Genomic DNA, 8894 nt, shown 5'->3' with positions numbered 1-8894 from the left:
GGCTCCGATGCCGGCCTCACTGGCCCCAGCACTGGCCTAACCCCTTGGCAGGCTCTTATCCTGGCCTCGGAGGCCCCAGTACCGGCCTTGCCTCAAGGCAGGCTCCAATCCCGGCCTCGGAGACCTCAGCACCGGCCTTGCCTCACGGCAGGCTCCAATGCCGGCCTCACTGGTCCCAGCATCGGCCTCACCCCTCGGCAGGCTCCAATCCCGGCCTTGGAGGCCCCAGTACTGGCCCTGCCTCATGGCAGGCTCCGGTGCCGGCCTCACTGGCCCCAGCACTGGCCTAACCCTTCGGCCGGCTCCGATACTGGCCTCGGAGGTCCCAGCACCGGCCATGCCTCACGGCAGGCTGAGATGCCGGCCTCACTGGCTCCAGCACCGGCCTAACCCTCAGCAGGCTCTAATCCTGGCCTCGGAGGCCCCAGTACCGGCCTTGCCTCACGGCAGGTTCCGATGCCAGCCTTGCTGGCCCCAGCACTGGCCTAACCCCTCGGCAGGCTCTTATCCTGGCCTCGGAGGCCCCAGTACCGGCCTTGCCTCAAGGCAGGCTCTGATGCCGGCCTCACTGGCTCCAGCACGGGCCTAACACCTCGGCAGGCTCCGATCCCTGCCTTGGAGGCCCCAGCACTGGTCATGCCTCACGGCAGGCTCCGATGCCGGCCTCGCTGGCCCCAGCACCAGCCTAACCCCTCGGCAGGCTCTTATCCTGGCCTCGAGGCCCCAGTACCGGCTTTGCTCAAGGCAGGCTCCGATGTCGGCCTCACTGGCCCCAGCACTGGCCTAACCCCTCGGCAGGCTCCAATCCCGGCCTCGGAGGCCCCAGCACTGGTCATGCTTCACGGCAGGCTCCGATGCCGGCCTTGCTGGCCCCAGCACTGGCCTAACCCCTCGGCAGGCTCTTTTCCTGGCCTCAGAGGCCCCCGTACCGGCCTTGCCTCACGGCAGGCTCCGATGCTGGCCTCGTTGGCCCGAGCACCGGCCTAACCCCTCGGCAGGCTCTTATCCCGGCCTTGGATACCCCAGTACCGGCCTTGCCTCAAGGCAGGCTGATGCCGGCCTTGGAGGCCCCAGCGCCGGCCTTGCCTTATGGCAGGCTCCGATGCAGGCCTCATTGGCCCCAGCACCGGCCTAACCCCTCAGCAGGCTCCGATCCCGGCCTTGGAGGCCCCAGCACTGGTCATGCCTCATGGGAGGCTCCGATGCTGGCCTCGCTGGCCCCAGCACCGGCCTAACCCCTCGGCAGGCTCTTATCCTGGCCTCGGAGGCCCCCAGCAAGGCCGGCATCGGTGCCTGCCGTGAGACATTGCCAGTGCTGGGGCCTCCTAACCCGGGAACGGAACCTACCAAGGGGTTAGGCTGGTGCTAGGGCCAACGAGGCCAGCATTGGAGCCTGCCGTGAGGCTAGGCCGGTGCTGGGGCCTCCGAGGCCGGGATTGGAATCCTGCCAAGGGGTTAGGCGGGTGCAGGGGCCAATGGCCAGCATCGGAGCCTGGCGTGAGGCAAGTTCACTCCTGCGACCTCCATGGATGGGACCAAAGCCAGCTTAGGGGTTAGACCGGTGCAAGGGCCAGCGAGACCAGAACTGGGGCCTCCCATGAGCAAGGCCGCTGCTTGAGCCAGCGAGGTCTGGATCAGTCCACTGACTAGCCAGGCCACTAGTGGGACCATCAAGAGTGGGATTGGTACTTGCAACGCAGCATGCACAGAGAAATATCGCAGAAAATATAAATCAGACGCTTCTCTTAATCAGCAATAACTAGGAGGAAAAGGGCAACAGGAAGAGGTTGAGCTATAGAAAGGGCCCTATAGTGAAGCAACTAACGTGACCAATCAGAGGGTATGTAATACTGGAGGACGGAGCCTCTTTAAAACGCAGGAGGTACATAAACAAATGTATCAAAGTAAATCACCAAAGAAGTGTGGGATGGAGGGAGGGGGAGGGAATGGGATGGGGGCTGGAGGAGGGCTAATTGGATGATGTGTGCTTGTATATCCTCTCAAGTCTTGTACTCCAATGTGATTGATATATGACTACAATGCACCAATTTAAAAAATTAATAAAAAAAATAAAAAATAAAAAAAATACTTTGGAAAGATAAAAAAAATAAAAATAAAAAAAATAAAGTGCAAAATGGAAGTAACCTTGTGTTTTAGAAAACAACTAAATCTGAAAAATTCTCTTCTTATTCTGGAAAATAAATTCTCTCCCCTGAGTATCCATAGGACATTCACTCAACCTTGATACTTCTCATTGATTTTGTCTCCCCACAGAAAAGCAACTTCATTTTTTGTCCTGCTGATTTGTTTTAATCAAATTGCTCAGTGATATAAAACACAAAATAAAGGAAGCTGAGTTTTGCTTGTTAAAAAAAAAAAAGAAAAAAAAAAAAAAGAAACAGTTAAGGTCAAGAAAGTTCAGGAAAGAAGAAAAGGAAAGAACAGTGCTATCAGTCAAGTCTGTTCCTTTTTAAACTACTACCTGGAAGCACCACACCATGATTTCTAGGGTTTCCTAGAGAATTAGCTGCAAGAAAGTCCTGGGAATATAGTTTGTCTTTCCATATTCTATGTCAAGGGATAGCAAATTTTGACGGCAATGAGCAAGAGAGTAAATATTTCAGACATTGGGCCATGTGATCTTTGATAAAACTTCTCAACTCTCTGAAAATCAGCCATATATAACATGAAAATAAGCAGATATGACTTTGTTTTAATAAACTTATTTGCAAACATAGGAAGCATTCCGATTATTTCTGTGGGCTGCAGTGTTGACCTCTGCTCTATAGATTTGTAAAGATTGGAAAAAGATCCTGTGTGTGGCTTTGGGGTTACTATTTTAAAGTGCATGTTTCAGGCAGCTACTAGTAAGTAAGATCAATGATTTTAGTAAGCCCTAAAGGGAGCATTACTGAAAATAGAAAGAAAGTGTAGATTCATGTCAGCTCCACTACTTAATACTAATGTAACCTGGGCAAGTCACTTAACCTGCCAGTGCCAGATTTTCTCACCTATGAAATAGATCATAAAACCTGCCTTTTCACCTATACAGATTGGTAGGAGAATTAAATAGATTAATGTGAAATAAAATAAAATGTTTTGAAAATTCTCTGCTATTCACAAGTACGAGATACTTCCAGGCTTGGCACAAAATTCAGCCTATCAACTACATTGAGTTCTTTTTTCTAAACTATCTTTTCATACAATTACAGAGTGAAATATAATACACTGTAGGAATGTAACATTGTTACCTTTGTAGCCTACCTGCTGTGACAAAGTAGAAGAGAAAAGTGAACTCAAATGTGAATTGCTAGAAGATCCAGTGAGAAAAGAATAGACATCTAAAATTCAGGAAAAATAAAGCTCAAGCTGGATAGTTCAGAGAAAGCATAACCCTTACAATGTTACATTTGCATTATAGTTTGGAAGAAAAATACAGCATTTAGTCGCTTTAAACTAGCAGATCCTTTTGAATTCTTTTTTACTATTGAAATTATTTTATTCAGTATCTGTAGAGATACATAATTTTCTCTGTAACAGGTTTTTATTTTGTTAATTACAACTTTACTTTTTTATTATGTATGTGATAATGAGGATTGAATCAAGGGGCATCTACCTCATAGCTATTCCCTCATCCCTGTTTCTTGTTTTGTTTGAAAACAGGGTCCCACTAGGTTGCTGAGAGCCCTAAGTTGCTGAGGCTGGCCTTGAATACATGATCCTGCTCCTATTTCAGCCTTCTAAGTACTGGGATTACAGATGGGCACCACCATCCCAGCCACCTTTATCATAATGCCATGTGGAACATAGATTCCAGGGCCTTGGTTTTGACCCTAAATTTTTTTCCCATTCCTTAATACTTAACATACCTGATACTTAATTTTTACTCATGAAATATGGAAGAAAAGCTAGATGTCATAATATATTTTTTTAATTCTCCCATTCTACGTTTCTTCTTGAGAAAAATATATTTTATCTTGTAGCATATATTATTTTCTTATAGACACTGAGCAGCATATTAAGTGAATAACTAATACATTTCTAATACTTTTCTAAGAATAAATATTCTTTTTCAAAATGACACAATGATTAACAATGAACTTTCAGTGGAAATTATAGACGGCATTTGATATGTTAACCTGCAGAATAAAGTAAAATTCAGAATATGATGGCATATGAATAATGACATACTGACCTGGACTGAGGAAACCTTTTATACTACAAAAAATAATAAAAATAAATAAAAAATAATAAACAAAGGGTTTTGAATTTTATTTTATAATTTCCACTTCAGAAATGCATTACATTACCAAATAGAAATCAGAAACACTCATCTGCCTCTTTATAAGTGAGCAAAGAAAATCTAGCATCTATAAAGCAGCCAGATAGGTTCATAAACTCACAGATGCTTTACATTCAGCACGGTGTCATACGCTTTCATAAACTCCTCATGGCTGACTAACAGCTCACTGTGCCACTAACTGTCACTGTTCTTCTTTGAACTTTAACATATTTTGAGGCAGTTAGGCATTAAGTATTGAGGCTCTGAAGCAAATTTGAATTTTATTTCTAACACATGATGCTCATATGACTTAGGATGTGTTTTCTATGGTTTTCTTATCATAATACTTCTGCCACTAAACATCCTCATATGTAAATTAGGGAGAAGTCCCTATATTGTGAGAATTAAAGAGTGACTGCCACATTATTGACTTTAGCCACTCATTTAATTGAAGCTTTCCTTTTCATCCATTATTTCATTTTATGCCTGTGAACTCCAATATCCATGATGATGAACTTAACAGACTTTGGCCTCATGATTTCTCGAATGCTCTACAAGTAAATTACAATTTCATTCCACTCCAATTATCTATGGGTAACTGCCAAGTCACTTATTGACACTGATAAAACTTAACTCACCATGGAAAGAAAACTTGGGAGGATGAAAAACACGAATAAAATAAAAAAGCCAATTAGAAATCTTTTATGGGAAATCAGGTAAGAGATGATTGCTTGTACTAGTTTAGTCATAATGAAACTGGAGATAAATAAGAGAGTCCATAATATACTAGTCATGTAAAACCTACCTCTCCTCCATGCCCCAAAGCAAGTCAACAGCAAAGAGTTTTTCATAATTCATATTTTATCAATTGCAGTTTACTCGTCCTCTGTTCCAGAGTATCTGTCATCCTAATCAGAGAACAAGGTTAACAGAACAGTCCCTACATACACCATTACTCATCACAGTGGCTCAGGGAAGGTAGACACTGGGGGGTATCACAGTAGACTCTGAAAAGTCATACATTTCTGCACTTAAGAGTTCACTGACTGGAACTCACCACCTGCCCTGACCCTTCAGAGGGAACTCTGGAAACACAGCAAACCCTGTACCCAGAATGGGGACTGGAGGACAAGAATCTGCATTAACAGCATGAATAATGACTATACCTATCTTCATTGGTCAATGAATATTTGTTACTTTTTTCCAGGCATTTCCCACTCAGTGCAGACATTTTTCAAGATATTTAAGTTGTATGTATGTTATGGTTGATTCTGAATGCCTCCCAAAGGCTCATATGCTGAAGGCTTGATGCCAAATCAGCAGTATTCAGAGGTGGGGACCTTGGAAAGTGACAAAATCTTGAGGGTTTTATAATTTGAGTGGACTATTAGGAGGTGGTATAAAGTGCAGGGTGTCACTCTAGGAGAAGGGAGTGGGTCTCTGGGGGCATACTCTTGGAGGCCATATACTGTCCTTGGGTGCTGCCTCTCCTCTCTCCATGATTCCTGGCTGCCATGAGTTAAGCATCCTTTCCTTATCATGCCTTTTTGCCATGGTTTCTTTTTTGCCTTATGCCAGCTAATCATGGACTTAAACCTCTGACACTGGAGCAAAAATATAACTGTCCACTTTTAAGTTTTTTATGTTGGATAGTTGGATATTTTAATTATTGTGCAAAATGTTAACTAATACAATGTGAAAGCATTAACTACTAGCCTATTTTTGGAGAACAAAAATAAGATTTATAATGAGTTATAAATTAAATATTTGCAACCAAAATATTACTTTGCGTATCGGGAGAATGGGTATTGGGGTTTGAACACAGGGGACTTCTACCTCTGAGCTATACTCTTCCCCAGCCCTTATAATTTGTTTAAATTTTAAGACATAGTCATGCTAAGTTACCATACACTAGCTATGAACATAATATCCTCATGTCCCTCCTCCAAGTTTTTAGGATTATAGGTCTGCACCACTGCATCCATCCCCAAACACTACTTTTAAGATGCATTAAAATATATACATTTTGAGCTACTTTTCTAGTATATAAATTGCTTAAAATTGTGCTTTCTAATTGCCAGTAATGTTTGTCAAAAAGCAGATGTTTTATATTCAGTTAGAGTTTCCCCAATTCAGATATTTTTCTTAATAGTTATGTAAACTTCTACAAAATTTTCTTCATTTTGGCTATAGTGATTTTTTTTTTTTTTTTTTTTACATAAAGAGTATGTAGAGCAGGGCGTGGTGGTGCCCACTTGTAATCCACGCGCTTGGGAGACCGAGACAGAAGGATCGCGCAGGTTTGAAGCCAGCAGCGCTGGCTTAGGAGACCCTGTTTCCAAATTTTAAAAAAGTATAAAAATAGGTCTGGGAGTGTAGCCGGAGGTAGAAGGGTTTCCAGGAACCCCAGTCCCACACACACACACAAAATTTACTATATTGAGTTTTTAAAAAAGTTTTCAGCTGGGCATGGTGGCGCATGCTTGTAATCAATATAAAATAGGTCTGGGAGTGTAGCCCAGATGTAGAATGGTTTCCAGGAACCCCAGTACCACCAAAAAAAAAAAAAAAAAAGGTTTTCAGATTAAAAAGCAATGAGGGTTTCTATCAATAACATTTTAATGGGAGAATCATTTCTGAAATGTAACTATTTTCCTTGTCCTCCTAAGGGAAGAACCAAAAATCTAAATCAGGCTAGGCTTAGTGTCTCATTAAAGTTCAGGAGATCTAGGTCATATGTTAATATCTACACTAAGTTTGGATATAGTTTCTATTAACCTGGGTGTTGATTTATATATGGAAAAAGCAGAAGATATAATATCATTGGTCGATATGAATTCTGAAATACAGCTTTCTAGAAGTTATGGTGGTTTTTCATTGTGCTGATGTATATTCTTTGATCCCCAGGGTAGAAACGCTATATCTTGTTCTCCATTGTTTATGGATTTGACATCTGCAAGTTCCTTAGCTTGCCATTATCCATCTTTAGATGACTACATCTAAAGAGAACATTAGACACTTGTCTTTTCAGGGTGCTGTATCCTATTTTAAGCCCTTTTTGCTCAAGGATATTGGGGTAGTTTCATGTCTCAAACAACTGCAATCTCTTTTTTGTCCAGAGAAGAAGATTTTATACTGAAGAAGTAACTTCTTTAAATATGTATTTAAGTCTGTGACTCTGGAAACTTTGTTTATCAAATTTCCTGTTTTTCTTTAACTATATGATTATCATTGTATTTAATTTGGGATACCTTGAGTTTGTCCGCCTTCTATAGAACAGATTGATAGTCAGCCTTTTGTTCTTGAGACAAGTAGTTGATAAAAACAACTCAAAAGAGGAAACATTATTTGGCTCGGGGGTTCAGAGGTTTCAGTCTGTGTTGCATGGCTCCACTGATTCCTGTCTGAGGTGTGGCAGAGCATCCTGGTGGGAAGGGCAGGTGTGGTGAAGGGAAAGCTGTTCAGCTCATGACAGCTGGGAGGCAGCTGAAAGAGAAAGAAGGGGAGGGAGAGAAGAAAGAGAAGGATAAGGAGGAGGAGGAAGAAGAGGAAAAGGAGGGAAAAAAGAAAAGGGTTGAAAACAAGAAATAGCCTTTTAGGCATCCTCTCAGTGACTTACTCCTTTCAGCCTGGTCCTACCTTCTACAGGCTTTACTGCCTCCAGTAGTACATAGAGTTAGGGATGGGTTATTCCACTGATAAGGGAAGAACCCTCAGGATGGAGTCACTTCCAAGAAGCCCCAGCTCTGAGCATGCTGCACAGGAGAACAAGCCTTCAACACATGAGTCTTGGGGAGGTGCTTCGTATGCAAACCATTATAATCAGCCTTCACATTACTCTCCTGCTCTGCACTTGTTTAATCACAGGGTTGACTGAGCTCTCTGCTAAATTACTAGTTTTAACAATGGATGTGGTAGCAACACCCTTGATTTTATTCTTACTGTGATTCTGAGCTTTGATTGACCTTTCTTTATTGTTACCAGTATCTATTTCTGGTAAAAAAAAAATATTTACATCAGTATGAAAATAGAAAGAAAACTGGAAAATGTGAGTGTTTTTAACAACAAAGATTTCTGTTTACTTTCACATTTTATGTCCAATAAAAATCAGCTACAGCCTCTGCTTTTATAAGTTAATAAAACACACAAAACAGGGTCTAGTACTTACTAAGTCAGTATGTATCTATGACCATAATCATTATTATTATCCTTCTCTGTTTCCAACCTATGAGAAAAAAAATAATGAACCAACAGATCTGAGAAAAGGAGATAGAGGTCCGGAGATTTAGTTGGAAGGACAAATGATTCTGCCTCATTCCTGTTCCCATTTAGACATTTCTTTTTTGTTGACATAAGCCTTAAATGTTTTTCAGATAAATCTGTAGGCCTCTTTCTCTCAGGTTGATTAAGCTTAGAATCCGCTTATATAATTTTAAAATATTCTTTCTATACATAACAGCATTGTTTGCAGTAAGAGTAGATAAATAATAGCATAACACCACACTAAGCTATAATAACAGTTATTTATAAATCATTTATATAGTGAAAGGCTAAGATTTACAAATAACTGTTGACCATGATATTGAACTTTTCTTGCTTTAATGCTATAACT

This window comes from Muscardinus avellanarius (assembly GCF_963383645.1).
Source record: "Muscardinus avellanarius genome assembly, chromosome: 8".
In the NCBI taxonomy this organism is placed as follows: Eukaryota; Metazoa; Chordata; class Mammalia; order Rodentia; family Gliridae; genus Muscardinus; species Muscardinus avellanarius.
This window is presented reverse-complemented; position numbering follows the sequence as displayed.